At 28.7% G+C, this 19,448-nt stretch overlaps 1 pseudogene; it reads right to left on the bottom strand.

The window, feature by feature from the left end:
* Window positions 1-11,313: 11,313 nt before the first annotated feature.
* On the bottom strand, window positions 11,314-11,901 carry LOC132935009 (uncharacterized; annotated as a pseudogene).
* Window positions 11,902-19,448: the final 7,547 nt, after the last annotated feature.

The raw sequence follows: 19,448 nt of genomic DNA, 5'->3' as shown, positions 1-19,448 counted from the left end.
TGTACTATAAATATAATTATATTTAGTTATATTTGTCACATACTTTACAAAATAAGTTATTCCATTTGAAATAACAGTCTTAACAAAATGATCACTCTTTTATGAAGACATCATAGTACAACACACTTAACACTTATACATAAAAGAAAATTGATCGAGCTTTGACACATCAGTTGTTGAATTCAGTATAATAAGTGAATACATTTCAGCAGACAGCCAATTTCACATTACAGAGTAGTTCTGTAATAACGATATTATTATAATACATTTCTAGTAGATACAAAATTCATTGCGATTTTCGAATAACAAAATAATGTCACTTCGTCTTATACTTTATGTGACTATTTTTAGATTGTGAGCGGAGTGATGAATGTATTGATTTTACAATGATATGTGTGTTATTTTTTAAATTTTTATTTGTATCTGTTAATACCTTTTATGACAGTATAAGTGCTTAGATTTCGTTCAACAGTATCTTTTCTAAATGTAGTTGGTATTTTTGGGGGTCAAAAGTAAAAAGCGCCTTGAAAAATTAAAGAACTTTCCTTAATTTAAATTAAGGAAAAACGATAATTTGTACACAAAATTAGTTTTTGATTTCGGTTTTTGGTTAGGTTAACTCTAAACAAATTACCGTAAATACATGACATTTTGAATTAATGTTTATATTAGCATTTCCTATACAACACAAGACGCCTGATATATATTGTTACAATAGCAGTTAAAAAATATTAAAAATATATTGGCACAATGTTTTTTTATAAGCATTTACAAATAAATTATTTAGTAGGTAGTTAAAAATTTATAAAATGTTCAACTTTTATCGCTAAGGATTAAAACTTTAAAACAATGTTCCACGTAAGTAATTAATTCTGTTAGCAAAAATCTAAAAAATACATAAACACAGTTTTATGTATAGTTATTTTAAGTTCAAATTTTTATAAAATTACATATTAAAAAACCAAGAATAACTATTTTAGTTATTTTGTTGTAATTTTATAATATGTATTCAACCGGCTACCGTATTAATAATAATGAATAACATTTAACAGTATGAATATAATATAAGATATCCACACTGACAAACCGTCACCGCTCAGAATCGTATTTCGTATAAAATAATATTATATCATTTAATACAAATTTAATATCATACATTAATAGTGACCCACTCGTAACCTACTATACAGCAGAGCGACATCCACTTACCCACCTTTATCGTCATAAAGCTGTTTATAACTTCACAAGTTGATTATTTAGTGTAATGTACGTGATTGTATCTATTTGTTGCTTATTAATAATAATAAATTTAATTAATAATAAGTTATTATGAATTGGTCATCGAACTAACCATTTTTATATTACCTATAAGGCCATACCGGGCACTGATTAGGAATTACCAAGACCTGCAAGCACTGAAGTAACTACCTATTAGAATGACGCCCAACCCAGTTTTTTCGGTGGTCCAGTGAACCACAAAATCCATGATCAAGCCGCCTCTAGCAAATGTATGAAAGTCCTTGCTCCGTTAATCATACCGCAGAGAATTACAATAATATTTATATTAACGAATATTGTAATCCTTGGGTATTTTGTATGTATAACTAAAACTACTTAGAACTTTCATAACTACTAAACAAAGTCGGAAAACGTGAATGATGTGAATCGTCGTCCGATTAGCCTAGGTTAGCGTGACCCAACGACTGTGCTTCGTGGATTTCAGGATCACATCCTAGTTTACAGTGGTGTAACGAGCTGTGACTACGTATATATTAATAATAATGATATATTCAATAATAGACATAAATGCTGCAGGGAGCACGTAATCCCGGGTGGCATACATCATTAAAACTAATAGTAATAATATCAGTAATCCCGGAAAGCCTCCATCGATAGGAGTACAGGACTAATAGTAATAACATCAATGGTACCGCGCAACACGTGATAAGTATATGCACGCATTATCCATATTCTAGGAAAAACGAATAATATAATAAGCATAAAAGATCATGACTTTGTACAAAATATATACTCCTAAAATAACATAATTATTATACGAATGAGGTCTACAGGTGACCTCAGGAGTACGCAGAGATATACCGTTTTTATATTTAAGTTATTAGGAATACCCGACGAGGTACGTCGATGGACAAGTGTTCATCAGACGAACACCAGCAGAGAAACCACCTAGTCAAATATTAAGTCACATCTCGTTTACCAAAGTTATTAGTTAATTATTTTGGACTTAGAATATTTACGTTAAATTACAAATAAATATACATAACTCATACATTCAACTTGTTATTTATTTCAAAATACTTCCATTATTGAGCTGAAGTAGTTGGTTCGTTACAGTGGTTTACAAATCTATAACAATAATATTATAATTCAGTGTTTCCGAATTCGTGCGAAAATCATATTATTCATATGTCAAATTGCGTGCGTGATTTTTTCCTCGGCAATGCTCAGTTGTTCGAACTATACGATTGACATGTTATTTAATAATATTCAGTAAAACGGACCAGATGTAAAATACAGTGCAGAACAGTTACAAATTAAAAATGTGAGCAAGTAGGTGCAGCTATGATGTATAGGTAGGTGTCTAGAGCGACCTTTGCAACGGACGAGTTAAATTTGAATTCAATTATAGGTATTATACAAAATGGTTATATACGAAAAACGATTCTTAATACAATTTTAATTTAATTTAATTGAATTAACGCCTATAATGATTGATTTTTTTTGTCAAATTATCGTTAATTTTCTATCTAATCTTATCTCGGTCAGACGACCGATAGGATTCCCTACACATTATTTTAGTTATTACTTATTCATTTGTACAACAAGTTTCAGTCAATGTATGCGCCCAACAATAGGGGCACCCGAAAGACCACCCGGCAGTGATGCCCGAGAACAATTTAAAATTTAAATGGCTAGTGCTAAAACTAACGCCACGCCGACTATTTTCCTCGAACCGATCAACTGTGCTTTCGCCTTATAATTGACGGATAGGCAATTATATGCGCACGACGACGACTAGGACGGGAACGACATATCACGGGAATTAGCATGGTGCAATTTAGTCTTAAGGAAAAAAAATTTGGACAAGTGGGTACTGTTTTGGCGTACACGCAGTAGTTGTCGAGTATGTCTTTGTAATGGGTGTGTTATAATTGAATTCATAAATCATTGCGTACGAAAAACGATTCTGAAAGTAGAGAAGGTTTGTAAGCCTAGGATATATTTCATAATGTTATTTGTACTATCATATAATAATATACTTTAGAAGTTTCTATTAGGTAACCCATAAATAATATTTTTGAATAGCTAAAATCGTTATTAATTATTATTTAATATGAAATTTCGTCCAAATTTGAACTAAAAATAACTATAAAAAAAATTGTGTTTATATTTATTTTTTAGACTTTTTGGTTACAGAATTTACTACCTATGTAGAACCATGTTTTAAATATTTAATCATTAGCTATAAAAATTGAAAATTTTATGTATTTCGAACGGTATCCGGACAAAATAGCGAAACAATTACCGCGAATGAAAAAATCGCGAATTAATAATAGCGTAAATAAAAATAGCGAATTGTAAAAAAGAGCGAAAATACATAATAGCGAAAAGAGAAACATCTGTCTGTCGGGTTGCTTATATGACACAGTGTAAAAATCAAACATATTTGTTACAATAAAAAATGGATAAAAATAGTTTATAAATGAGATTAATAAATTTAAAAAAGTAAAGCATACAATAAAATATGGAGTGATCAATGAAAAATCATTATATTTAGTGTTTATTTGTCTCTTATATATTTTTTGAATACATTCATTATAATTATAATATCGTTAAGTTCTAATAATAAGTATTTATAGTAGCAATAATAATAATTTTAAATAAAATAATTATATTCAATTTAAATATAATTCTATTTAGACATTCAGTGACAAATTATATGCTATACCTTTTATGAAGTTCTTATTCTCATTAGTATATGTATAAGTTAAATAATAATTAAGATAGCATATTGACGATATCAGTAGGTATAACGATATTATTGTGACCTACCTGCATAGGGTTTTGTCCTAAAATTATTTCCGCGAGATATTTAAAATGATATATAATTTTAAGTTTCGTTATTATGCATTATCGCTTATTTCAAATTTTCAATTTGTTAAATTTCGTCAACATTTGAACTTTAAAACTAAAAAATTTAAAAATTAAAAGTGTCCGTAAACACTCAAAATTAATCAAAATATTTTTGAAACTTTATCATGCATGGAAAATTAATATAGTAAATCTTAAGAGGAATCTTGTATTACAATTTGAAAGTTAAGATCAGTTTTTTCCTATAAGAACAACATAATATGTGAAACACGTACATTTCACCAGCCCCCCCCCCCCCAAGTTACAAAATCGTTGTTTTTTCTTCACCATTAATTAGTGTGGAATTTGTGTGAATTTGTGCGAATATTTTCAGAATTTGTGCAGTAAAAAATTTAGGACAAATTCAAAAAAACTTTGGGGGGGCTGTGAAATGTTCGCTAACCCCCCCTAAGTGTAATTAATCGACTTTTCTGGATTTTTTTTACAAAGAATTAGTGCGCCATTAGTGTGAATTTGTGTGACAAAAATGGAAATTTTTCGAGCTACTCTTAACCCCCGAAATATCGTTTGACCGTTTTGGCCATTTCCCCAGCCCCCCTCGAGGGCGAAAATATGTGTAACTTTTTTCAGAATTTGTACGACACCCGTTACACTCTAAAAAATCAATTTTGATTTTTTGAATTTTTTGCATTTCCCCAGCCCCCCCTCATGGAAGAAATTATAAATTTAGAAGAGGAATTACAATAATGTTCTATTTAGTGTATCATAGTCATCAATATTAATTATAAACTTATTGTATAATTTTAATTGGCCTTCGATTCTTCGATTTATATTTATTTAAATCTCATATTTTATTATAATTGCATCATTATTTTTTAAAACTTAATAGGTGGGTAATTATTTATTTTTCAACTGTTATTGTAACATTTTAACATTTTAATACCTTGCATTAAATTTTCACGCTTTTTGACCCAACAAATAAAATTTTATTGATATTTATAGAAAAAAAAACTAAAAAAATTGAAAATTGACAATGTCCTTAACGGAGCTCAAAAAGAGTCAAATTATTTTCAAAATTTTATCGTGTATAGAAAATGCGAATATAAACGACCAGTGAAAATTTCATTTATATACGTTCATTTGTTTTAGAGTTAGACCAAAAACCAAATTCGATTTTGTCAAAAACCGATTTTGCGTAAAAATGTTCGTTTTTCCTTAATTTTCATATTTTTTTTTCCGGCGCTTTTGAAAACAGACAATTGGGAAATTTAAATTTTGACCTCCACAATGCACAACGATATTCACTTTTCCATCGGACAAGATACTGAAGTCGAAAATCGAAGCAATATTTCGACTACTCATCGAGTACACAAAAAAAAAATAAATAATAATAAAAAAAAAAAAAACACACATCATTGTAAAATCAATACATTCATCGTTTCACTCAGAATCTAAAATACAACAACAGTCAATCTAATTTCAAATCTACAATTCAGTAAAATGTATTGTTAGAAAATACCTAAATTGCACAGCATTTTTTTATGGGCCAGTTACATATTTCTTCCTTAATTAATCGTAAGTATACAAAGAAAATTGTTGACATTATATATAATATATTATAGGTAACATGTTATATATAGGTATTGTGTAAACTGTAAATATTATTACACATTTATATAACAATTTTAATCGTTGTACATTGATAATACAATTATTCTTGGTTATTTATTATGTAATTTCGTCCAAATTTTAGCTTAAAATATCTATAAAAAAATTTATGAATTGTGTATACTGTACAGGTACCAATAATTTATTTGTAAATTTATTTTTGAATAGCACTTGCTGTGGCCATAAATATGATTTGGAGTGAGATCAGTGAAAATTTAAATTATAAATAACCTTCTAATGCAATCCATACATTTGTACAACTAGAAAGGCACGGGATTTGGGAAAAACTAGGTTTTTCCACGAAAAAGACTTTACCAATATTCCCTGATAAAATAATAGGAGTTAAAAATGATCTTGAAAGTGGTGTGTTATTCAGTATACTTATTTGATTAAATAAAACCAATTTAATTTACATTTATTTTTCTTAGATGAATTTACTGAGTTGAGTAATGATGATGATTGTATCCCCCAAAAAATTTGTTTTTACTTTATCAGCTGAAGAGTGGCAACAAATCCAACCTCAAGAAATTAGTTATAAATTGTCTGATAAAAATAACCCCATATGGAGTTTACGTTCATATGTAGTTTTACCAAAAGGTACTTGGACTCCAGTGCTTGCAGAGCATTTTTGGATACACACAGAATTACCTTATTGTATATCCTTCAAAAGAGCAAAAGTTTTTCCTAATATACAAGTATATGTTAAAGTCGTAGGACGTTGCTCAGTTTGTGAATCATACTTTGATGGATTTGTATCTCAAAGACCAGCAGAAAATGCCAAGTAATACATTTATTGTTAATTATTATAGCTAATTTCAGTCATTCATATTTTATAAAAAAAATATCAGGGTCCTTGTGTATTGTACATATAAAGGACATTTTAATGAACAGCACAAAGCTAAAAAGAGACAAATAATTGGCCCAGCCAAAGATAGAGCAGTTTCATCTCTTTCCGAAAACGGAATGGCAAGTGAAACATACAGGGAATTAGAAGCTAATCGTGTTATGAAAATAGGTAGGTACCTATTCCAAAATTATTTAAAATATTAATTAATTAACCTACAGAACTTGTATTTGAAAAAAATTGGTTTTACGTGATGTACAATTTAAACGTTATACAATTTTTGCGTTTGTCGTTATTTAAAATTAAAACGTTCCATAACTTTTGCGTTTATTGTTTATAATATATAACGCGTGGGATGGTACAGATACGGAATATAATAAATTCATAGATTGACTGCTAAGATAAAAATAAATCACGTGGAATAAATATTTCTACGAATTCAATTATAGGTATTGTAATTATTTAAGTAAATGAATATTATTATTTTTAATTTTGCGTTATTTTCGCTTATTAATGATGTTGTATAAATTTCATTTTGAGTTATGTTTAGCTTAATGATTTACTATATATTTTGTTAATCATTATGTTATTTGTGATATTTAATTATTTTTATTTACAGTTTTCCGTTTCATTTACGTTCTCAAATTTCAATCGTTTTTTTGTCATATATAACGTTCTTATAATGTTTGCAAGCCCTGGACTTATAATATGTGTTATTAATTATTATTTTTGTTTTAAATATAATTATCAAAACTATAAATTGCTTTAAATTTTCAAAAGGTTTTAGTTCTGGTGGTATACATTTTTTTATATGGGTTATGATTAACTATTGGTTGTTATTAAAGATTATGCCGTTCCGGAACCAGTGCTTTTTGGTTCAATTACAATTCATTAGTCTTATATCCCAACACATTTAATAGGTAATTAATGGACACAATATATATATTTAAGTGCTGAAGAACCGGCAATATTACTATCAGGTAATGCGTTGAGAATCCTCAAATATCATAGCCTTGAAGCACGGAAAAGACACAAAGATACTTTAACAGCCTTATCAATTATGATAGATGAGAATGATTTTAAGAATGTCATTCGTAACATTAGCGTATATCAAATTTTTTAAAATTATCATTGTGGTGAACAAATTTATATTTATCGAAGTTACTGTAGTAATATATCACTCACCCGCGACTAATAATGTTTACATGTTTGCAGTGGAAAAAACTAAACATATTTTTTTATATGAAACTCTTGCTTACGACAAGGTGAACCAACGTGGGTTTACTGTAACTAATATGTTAATTGAAAAACATAATAATTCGACCATTTTTATATGGTTTTCTGAATGGTTAAACTATCATGTTCAACCACCTAAAGAAACAGTGTATGATATGTCTTTAGCGCTACTGTCAGCCATAATAAGTTATTGTTTCACTCAGTACTCATCATTGAATGATTATATTAACGTTGTGCTGATTTGGTTTTAAATGAATTACCACTCCGAGAATCTCATTGGCTACTAAGGTGTGTATAACATAAATCAATAAAAATGCATGTGTTATGAATAGGACTAAGACCTTTATAAAAGAGAACCACCTTAAGTGGACTGTATACTTTTATTTATAATATAATAATAACTGTGGAGCCGCTCGCTGTGCTCGGTACAAACTTCGATACGCGACTAACTTACAAATAACATAAGATAAATAATATCACAATCGCGACAGCGTAAGATAACATGACTCGAGCGCTAACATACTCCCGGCACAATAAAAATAATAATAATTTTATCCCAAGATTCTAATTATACATAAACCGTAGTTATATAAAAAAAAATATATAAATAATTACAATAGTAATACAAATAAATTAGTTTCAAATCATAGTGAACAAACATATTCGACCAACACGTAAATAGTATCAAAACAAATTAATTAATTAATAAATGGCTAATAAAATAAAAAGGTGCGAACAAAATCATGTACATATATAATATAATTTATAAATAAAGACAAAATAACAATGTAACGTCACATACTATTATCTGACATTATTTAATTTCATCTTATGTAATAAATCGGAATTTCATAGATCATAATTTTTTATACCTTTTTAATCAATATTACTCTCAAAAGGAAGTGGACACAACGTTCGAACTGCCCTTTTCAACTTACGACCGGCTGACATGACCTCTGCTGAACGAATGACTCCGTCGGATCCTCGATAGATGTGGTCGACTAGGCCCAATCGCCATTGCAATGGGGTGGATTGTCCTCCTTCACTAGAACTATTGTTCCCACATTCAGCTTTTACTTAGATCATTTGGACCTTTCTTGAAGTTGGCATAAGTACTCTTTACTCCAACGGTGCCATAACTGTCGTGAATATTGAGTAACTCTACGCCATCGTGTTAGTCGATTAACTGGTATAGCGGTTACGTCATCCTCTGGTACCGCGGTGAGAGAATCTCCTATAAGGATGTGCCCAGGAGTGAGGGGGCTGGGATCAGAAGGATCAGTAGATAAGGTGGTCAAGGGACGCGAGTTTAAGCAAGCTTCGGCGCGCCTTAGTACAGAACATAATTCTTCATATTATGTTAGGTGAGCTTCGCCTAATACCCTTCCTAACAGTATTTTCATAGATTTGACCACAGCCTCCCACAGTCCACCGAAATGTGGCGAACGAGGAGGGATGAACTGCCACTTAACACCAATATTTGTGAAACTTCTTTGCAAATTTTCGTGCGATAGTTTCGACTGGAACAATTGATATATTTCTTTTAATTTTCTGTTGGCACCGACAAAATTTGTCGCATTATCGCTATATATGATAATGCTCTTACCACGGCGGTTTAACGCGTTCAAAAATGCTTTCGTCGTTAAATCGCTAACTGCCTCAATATGAACGGCCTTGGTCGTTAAACACACAAAAATACATGTGTATGTTTTGATAATCGGTGATTTACGTAACAAACTAGATTTTATTAAGAACGGACCGGTGAAGTCTATGCCACATTTTAAAAATGCCCGTCCTGGTTGCACGCGATCACTGGGCAAGTCCCCATAATAGGTTGCACAAAAATAGGTTTATTACGGAAACATTTTACGCATTTGTGAACCGTATTACGTGCTAAATTTCTACCGTTAATTGGCCAGTATTTTAGCCGAATAGATTATAATAAAGCCACCGTGCATTAGAAGTATGTGCTGCTCATTAAATAACATTTTCGCAAATAAACAGTTCGCGGGTAATGCGATGGGGTGACGTTGAAAAATGTCGATTTTCGCAGCGTTTTTCAATTTGCCGCCGACGCGAATAACAAGTTATTTATTACAATTATTACAATCACGTTTACAATAATTACCAGTTTACAATTTCATAGTTTGGTTACATTAGTTTTGAGATAATATCTATTGTTTTCAAAAATATAAAGTACAATCCAAAATATGTATATTTTTGTTACATCGGTTTACAACATTAAACAATTCATGTATTATTGGTTATCTTTTTTGTTAGTATTACAATAAGTATTGTAATATATCATTATTTCTATACATTAATTATGATCTATGTTAGTTTTCATTAAATTATTGACAAAATATGTCAATAATATAATGGAAAAATAATAATATATAATATATTATATATTTTTTTTTCTATATTTTTTCACAACATCACTTATCTTAGTGTTAGTATTTATAATATTAATAGTTGAAGTTATTACAATATTTTCTTTTTGTTTATACAATATATAATATATACTATTTATATATTACGTATGTATATCATCTACAACACCATGTTAATAACACTAATTTATTTCAATATTCATATATTCTTTTACGTATATTTCTTTCCATTTTTATTTTTATATAAATTTTGATTCTTTTCCATTAATTTCCCTTTTATCATTGTATATATATATTTTCCAGTTTAATAATATTTAATTTGTTATATTTTTATATCTATTTTTAGAATGTTAACACTATTCAAAAATTTTTTTTCTTTTTTACAATATCGTTTGATTTTATCTTATTTACTGTGAACCCATGTCACAAACATTTGATTAAAGTTATGTTTGCCAGCATTAAAATGATTTTGTTTTAATTTATCCTTGCTTTATCTTTATCTCGTTAATTCAATTTCTTAACGCTCACTTCACTATTTAATCAAAGTATAAGTTGGCGTCAAGACTAAATAAACAAGACTATTTATATAATTTTCTTATTCAGATTTGTCCATCTACTTGAATGGTTGTAGTTCTTATTCTATTCACAACAATTAAATAGACCACCAACTGATCAAATGTTTTTATTTATTCCCTTGAAGATTTTATTTCGTACGGAACATAATATCGTACCACTGATCAACCCTTATTCTCATTAGAACATCTGGCACAGTATTACATTCCGAATCGATTTCTAATTTTGATTTCGCAGGTTTTCATTTCGTATGGAATATAATATCGCTTCATTGATCACAATTTAATAATCTCGATCATCTGACACAATATTATATGCCCTTCTCAATTTTAATTTTGATTGTTTTTATTTTCCGCAATAAAATTTATTTAAATTACTATAACATATTTATATTTATAAAGAGATTTTTTTTTCCCATAGTAGTATTGTTATTATTATGTATTTTTTTATTTTTTTTTATTTTGTATTAATTAATTTACTTACTTCTTACATTTTCGGGTCGTGAGCGTAAGTCATTCGATGTTTTTTCAGACAAATAATACTGTGAGTTTCCTCCAAATTCAATAATCTACCATTTTTGTTAAATGAGCCTATTTCATATTCAAATATAATCTCTTTCGTTTTTAATTTTTCAAATTTAACTGTAAAATTTTTTGTAAGATGCTTATCATAACAAGTTATGTTTAAAATTTAAAATTTATCTATTTCCATTCTTTTTAAAATATTTCTATCGGATTGTCCATTCCAGAATACCATTACGTTTAATTTATTTCCATTTGAAATATAGCTTTCCATATAATCTGGTTTTAAATTATTTAAATTAGAATTCAAACTTTTCTCGAGCTGTATTACACAGGCTTCATTGAGCACTTTTTTACAGCTTAATATCCGCTTGATTTCCTTTTTAGCCAACAGTTATGCATGAACTTTCATTTCCCTTAATTGTTCAAGAAGTGACAAAAGTAGCGGCCTCCCTTCGAGTTTTCGGATTTTGCACTTGTTTAAGCTGTTTGAAATGGCTCCAGCTATTACCACCATACTCGTTCTATTCATCATGGTAAACTCAAAATCCATGACTACGAATTTGACTTCCTTTCTATTGAAAAATTTGTTATTACATTTCAATATATAAATTCCATTCTTATAGTTAAATATATACTTTAATTATATACCTACACATTTTATTATTTTATATCATTGTTTATTATTACTCTAGCATTATCGTGTATTATCTTATTCTCATTATATTAATATTTTTATTTATATATTATATTTATTTTATATTAATTATATTTTATTTTATTTGTGGCGGCATGTCTTTTAGATTCATCCGTTGCGGTTTCCGTATAAAATTTACTTTTTTTCATTCGTACCATTTCATAACGTGGTTGTTATAACGAAGTTAGTTTACATTTATATGTAACATATATAAAAATTATTAACTTTACCAAAAATACAAATATTCCTAACGTTACATAATATAACAAATAGTTGGGTTTATCGTTAATTATGTCCTGTCCTGATTGTTTCTCTATCTTACTATCAATCATGTTTTGAACCTCGTCTAGCGAGTGTGATATTTCATGAATTCACCTTAATTTATGATTATCATCCTTAACTACTAACCTAGGTAGATTTATAACTTGTATTTTATTAGGGACCGTGAATACTAAATTATCCGACCCTATCTGTAGTATAAAATTTACGTAATATTTAGGTTTTATATCTTGCGTTGGATTCAATATTATATTGTTTCCGTATGCCCTAGATTCTGGAGTTAGGTTAATCAGTCCTTGATTATTTATCTTTTGTATATATGGTTCCATAGTCCCTCGACATGCAATAGTTAATGTTTCACCTATAGTATATATACACGTGTTCGCGTATCTTAATTTATAAAAAATATTTTTCAATAAATTTAATATTCTCACTTCACATGTTTTTGGTAGTATATCGGGGTTTTTAAATAATGAAATTTCACATGGCTTTTTATTATTTGAATGAACAACAGGTGAAAATTCTGGACATACCGTGAAAATGTCTGTTTCTGTGCAATGCAATAGTTGCGTTTCAGTGAAATTTGTGTATTGCTCACGGTTTTTCGTAATCCCTACATATTGGAATTCAGGTTTAAGAATAACACTGTAATTTTTATCCAATATTCCGTTTATAATTGTTTCTACAGGTTGAGGTATTGGTAATATTTTATAGAATGTTAGTTCTAACTCTGTTACCAGTGGTATTTTTATTACAAAAACTATTTAATTTCCACTATAGACACTGCCATTTTAGTAATTTTACTTAGTCAATTCAAGTTAATCGGTAATTTTAATTTAATTTGCGTTAGGTGATTTGCTAATTCGCATGGTGTCATTAAACTTGGGTGCAACACCCCCGTCCTTGCTGCCGTAATTACTGAATTAATTGTTGTCGTCAATGATTACATCTTTAAAAGACGTGATATATTATGGAAATTAAGTAAAATGCCATTTTATAATATTACAAATACCTATGATGACAAATAAGATCAATTGTAATGTTAAATACTTAGTCAACATATTATGTTTAACTATTTAGTAGGACGTAGAAGTATACATGAATAATCATTATTCGTGAATCAATAGTCGGGGACAAAAAAAATTCTAGTTAATGAAAAAATTCTATTTTTAAATGCAGAAACCAAGACATACCTTCGAGCTATCGAAAATTCGACTTATGTTTATAGTCGTTAGAATTATTGAGGTTCAGCTGTAATGACCAATACGTTTTGATTTTTAAACCAGTGATTTCTGAAAAAAACAATTCAAACGTCTTTTCGTGGCTGGCCTTAACGAGTTAAAAAGTTAAAGTTAAGTTACTTTTGACTGAGTTACATGACGATTTATTATTATTTTTTTTAGCGATTTCTTACTTGGCAAGTATAATTACCTCCGTTTCTCCACGTTAATTACCTATGTAGTTATGTGAAAGCATCTAATGTGGTGGGTGAAACCGGCTGAGACCGTCGGCACAAGGATTTTAATGTATTACAATGGTAAGTGTCACTCAGGTACCTATGTATTGGAATTTATGTATAAATGTATGATACGTTTTATAATTTTATTATTAATTATAAGATTAACTATACTTAAGACTATAAATTTTGGGCTCGGGACTCACCTAAGGCTAAAGATTAACTAGTTATACCTTAAAACCCTTTTTATTCTCGTACGTAGGTTGAAAGTTACACGTTTTCGCCAAAAGTGTACATTTCCCTTTTCCACCAATTCACTTTTCCTCCAAATCCAAAAAGTTCATCTAGTATTTAAATATTATATAATACCTATACAATATGCTATATGCATGTCAGTCATATTATAATGTTCATATAAAATTAAAATTATTTTGTAAATTAAATACAGGATTCCTAATAACAGTTTTTCTTACTACTATTAAAAAGTTTGTACTATAATGATATACTATATAACGTACCGTAGTTTCAACCTAATGATAAAGTTATCACTGATAAACGGAATTATTTCCCAAACGCTATCGATTTATATTGCTAATCTTGCTTGTTGTATCAGTTATATTGAAAATTGAGGTCCATTTCCCTGGCACCCCCACTATTGAAAATTTTAACGAAACCAAGAGCCTTTATTTGTGCGTCGTTTGTGCTGATTTGTGCAGAAAGTTACTTCATTTGTGCTTTTGGACTTTTCGAGATACAGATGTTTTTGTTAGGTGGTGCTGGGGACCTTTTGTTTTCGAAATGAAACCAAGAGCCTTTTTTTGTGCATCATTTGTGCTGATTTGTGCGAAAGTCGCGTCATTTGTACTTTTGAACTTTACGACATACAAACGTTTTTCTAGGGGGAGCTGGGAAAATGTTTGCACCCCCACATTTATACATCATAATTCGAATGGTACCATTGATTTGTGTTAGTTAATCTTTAGTAGATTAAAATGAAAAATAATAATTTTTTAATTAAATAAACAGTGAGTATTACAAACTTGATATGGCGTAATAAATATAAAAATATAACGGACATTATCAATATATTATAATGAAACCGTTTAATTCATACAACCTTGTATATATTAAATTATAAAATATATGATCATCATATTTTTTTTTAATAAATGAAAACAAAATTAATAGTCCAACCTTATAAGTACATAAATAATATATAGACATCAGAAACATAAATAATAACTACGCACTTAAGATACCTGAACAAACAATAAATAAAAATTCCAATAAAAATAAACATAAAACATTTTTTTTTTCATATTTATGAACAATTAAATAATATTCAATAGGTTATAATATAATTTGTATACAATTGTATATATTTGATAATATTCATCTAATCATCTGTAAAATAATAAAATATAACGAACAATCGAAAATATTATACCTAGAATCAAAATAAACCATTTTTATATTTGCAATCAATTGTTTAGCATACATTATATACTATACACAGATTATGAATTAAACTATTAAACACGCAGAAAATGCCTTAAAAACAATAGAGAAAAATAAAAATACAAATAAACAAAAAACATTTTTTTTTATATTTACCTCGGTACTTATAAATAATTAAATATTATAATTTATAATTATATAGTATTATTATATAAATTGTCCTTCACCGATCCTGCAGACGTCGAAGATCCGGAGGTAAACGTTATATCTCTTTTTTATTTTTAAACTAGAAGTTTATTGTACAGAATTACTTTTAAACTTAGGCTTCCTAGGTCCCTAATCGTTTGTAGAAATTTAAAAGCAAATAAATTGTTATTTACTATTAATTAGGCTTTTAATTTTGATATATTTTGGCTGTGTTATAATATTGTTTGTTCAACAAGTTTCAATCAGTAACTATGCTAGCGTTCCTAAGAGCTTAAAAGATGATGTCCACCGGAAATCTCGAATATATATAAATGTAATGAAGAAAATGATTCCTAATCATTACTAAAAAGTACTAATATAACTATGTTATACACCTGTAATACGGAGATAACAAATATCTATGTAGCGTACTCTTAAACGATATATTTATCTAAATAATCGTTTATTTTTTATCTAATTCATTGGTTTTTAGGGTTTCGTCTAAGGCTATTGTATTTATCTAACTAATAACTATAAGTACAACTTGTGAAAACGACTCCTCCAAATAATAATAAAAATCATTATTAATACTTAAAATTCTTATCTATCTATTTCCCAATGTAACATCAAATAATTTTTCTGGAAGAAAAAACTGTAAAAAAAGTTACTAGTTATTACAGGCCATTACACACGTCTTTTTTAAATCGTATTCTACACTTAGTATTTCGTGCAAAGTGTGTCGTACTACACACAATTTTAGTCACTGCAAGACACTTTCGTATATTATTATTTTGAGATTATTTTTGTGTTTAAGGAAAACGAAGTTAAACATTATTGTATTATAATATGATTATATTATTATTTCGAGATTGTTATTGTGTTTAAGGAAAACGCCGACGCCCACAACGGGATAACACTGCTGCAGCTGTGCGATACGAATGCCGCCGTTTACGTCCAGTCTTACGTGGGGCCGGTGCTCTATTGTACACAGCCGCTGCATCCCCCGCCAAGCGTTGTTATTGCCTCAAATTGTTCGTACCCACTGCTTCCTCTGTCGGAATATTACATTGGCCCGGCTATATTCGATGTTACGGGGCAGTGGATGGCATGATGCGTGGCAGAGTCCAAATTTACGCCACCGCATGCAGAATCGGAAGTTCCAATGTAGGAGAATCAGCAATAATATTTGTTTATTGCTCACTAAATAAATCATCAAACTTTGGAGTATTTTATAGTTCAAATGATGGTCCTGGAAGTAATCCATCTGCAGCGTCAGTTGAGGACGATTCAAAAAATACATTTTTTAGCTGTTATTGATAGTTGTATCCTCCCTATTTTATTTTTTTTTTAATTTGATAAGAAAAAAATAATTATAAAAATAATGAATAAGTATTATAGAACAAAAATAGAACAAAATTTAATGCGTTATAGAATATACTTAATTATAAATTGTTATAAATATTGAAAAAATTCATGGGGATCTATCCCCCCCAACGTTTGACCACCACATGGTGTAAATTGTACAACCATATATCTATATACACGTTTGTTTATCACCATAATAGTAACGAATAAAAAATAAGAATATTATAAGGACTACGCTAACCGCCCAGAATTGTTTTTTCGTATACAATGGTTTATCGAAAATTAACGTATTATTTTTAACAATAAATAATAATTGTTTAAAATTAGTTTAATTGAATAATTGAAAAGATAAAATTACATAAAGGACAAATAAGAAATTTCATTGATTAGTTTTAGTTACTGATAATGCAACTTTTGGTGTACTAGGTTTTATCATATTATACAATTCGTATATTCGTTGAAAAACAAATAATTTTTATTTAGAATTCTTGTGAACACTAGACAAGAAAAAGCGGTATGCGGATACACGGTTAAGTTATAGGTTAGGCTCCAAATGTCTTTGTTTATAATAAAGTTATTTATAAATTGCATGAATTATTAGTTATCAATAATAATATTATTAACCTAGTATTATATGTATTTTATTTCATTAATTTGAATTTCTTCGACGGGTTTAGTTGTTTTCTACAATTTTAACAATTTGTACTGATTGCTATACAGCCCAAACAGGTAAGTTTCTGATTTTTTTTTAATTTCTAGAATAATAAATGTCTTTAGTAGGTAATACAAACTATTAAAATAATAATTTAAATAAATTGAAAATAGTTAGTGGGTCTAGAATGAAAAGGTTCTGAATCGTTTTTATGAAATTGTCCAGGAGAGCAATTTTAAGGTTTGAGTTCAAATGTTTTACTCCTTGAACAAAATTTTTTAAAAATTAAAGTTCTAAAGCATGCAAAAACTTGTACACGTTGTTTAATTCACAACATTATAATAATAATTTGGTGTATTGGTTGATATACAAATTAAGAAAATACAAATTATAAAATGTTTAGTATGAAAAAAAAATATATTTAATTAGAACTTTTTCATTTTTATTTATTATTTTTATTATTGTTAGCTGAAACCTTTTCAGAATAATGCTTTCTCATTGCTAACAATCTTCTATCACGAAACAATGTAATAATTATGAAACATCGAAATCTATATCTGGATCGTAAAATTCTGTTGAATATGAATAAATGTAATAACTATTAGGCTTATTATTGGTAGTGATTAATTTAATTAGAACCTTTTCATACTAATGTATTGTTAATAATTTGGTTCCATTAACCGAGCGTTTTCAATTTTATTAAATTTTTGGCGATTTAGAACTTTTACTTTTAAAAAAATTGTCAATTATGATCGTATTATCATAAATGTTAGCTTAAAAGATGCACCTCTGCATTCTAAAACCATTTTAGTTGAAAAGTGACTTTTGAAAAAAATGCGATTTAGAACCTTTTTATTCTAGACCCACGAGTTTATAATTTTAAAATGTTTTTAGATTTGGTGTGTTGAACACTTGAACCTAATAAGTATTATATATACTTACATATTTAATAAAATTATAATAATATTAAGACAAGAATTTTAAATTAGTACACAGAAAAGTCAATGTAAAAGTTACCTAGGTACTATTGAAACAATGAGATACGGGTGGAAAAAGTATAACTACTATTTATTTTAAATTTTTCAATAATTATTATTACGTACCGGTTATAACCTACTACTACTATTGTTGTGTTTCTTCGGTAGCATAATATTATTATGAATTTTGTTTACGTTTAATCTATATATATATAAAAATGGAGCGTGAAAAATTTTCGTTACCTCATCAATCGAGAACGCCTGGTCCGATTTGGCTCAAAATTCTTTTATGATGTTCGAAACTACCAGAAGAAGGTTTTTACGAAAAAATATTTTAGGAAAATCAACCAGAAAAGTAGGAAATCTGGATGTAAAAAATACAACAGTGGCGCAGCAGTGTATGATATATATTGGTTGCTATTGGTGAATCGGGCGTGTTTGTTGATTTGTAGGACAACGGAAAAGTTAAGATACTGATTGTATGCACAATATTTGGCATTTATGGCGTTGTTATTTATTAAGCCAGAATTGAGTGTGTGCGGCTGATATTAACCTCGGATCAAGTAATTGACTTATTATTGTGTGAAAAAAGTACAGAAATGTTAACAGTGTTGAAATTTTAGTTTTTAAAATTCTTTTCAACTATTTAGGTCCATGTTAATTGTATAGTTTTTTCTTAGTGTAAGAAATTGCTAGATAACCTGGCTTTTGTTATAGGTATACATGGGACCCATTGCTAATTTGCTATTAGTAAGTATAGTTAGTGGGTCCTAATGATATTCAGTTTCCCGGTAGGGAAAATGAACCCAGTACGCACCTGATCACGGCAGTAGTTGCCTGGTTGGCCCATTCAAAAATAACAAATTAACATATTAACCCTTATAGCTGAAAAGTATATAAAAATAATAGGAAAAAAACTCACAGTTTTGTGGAGCACATTCTGGCCAGCTGCAGGTCCTATAATAGCTGTAATAATGTAACAACAGGCAAAATAATAATAATAATTTGACTAAGATCTAATATCTTGGCC

The sequence above is a fragment of the Metopolophium dirhodum genome, chromosome 1 (assembly GCF_019925205.1).
Source record: "Metopolophium dirhodum isolate CAU chromosome 1, ASM1992520v1, whole genome shotgun sequence".
NCBI classification, from domain to species: domain Eukaryota; kingdom Metazoa; phylum Arthropoda; class Insecta; order Hemiptera; family Aphididae; genus Metopolophium; species Metopolophium dirhodum.
Note: the sequence above shows the minus strand (reverse complement) of the source record. Positions and strands in the feature narration are given on the sequence as shown.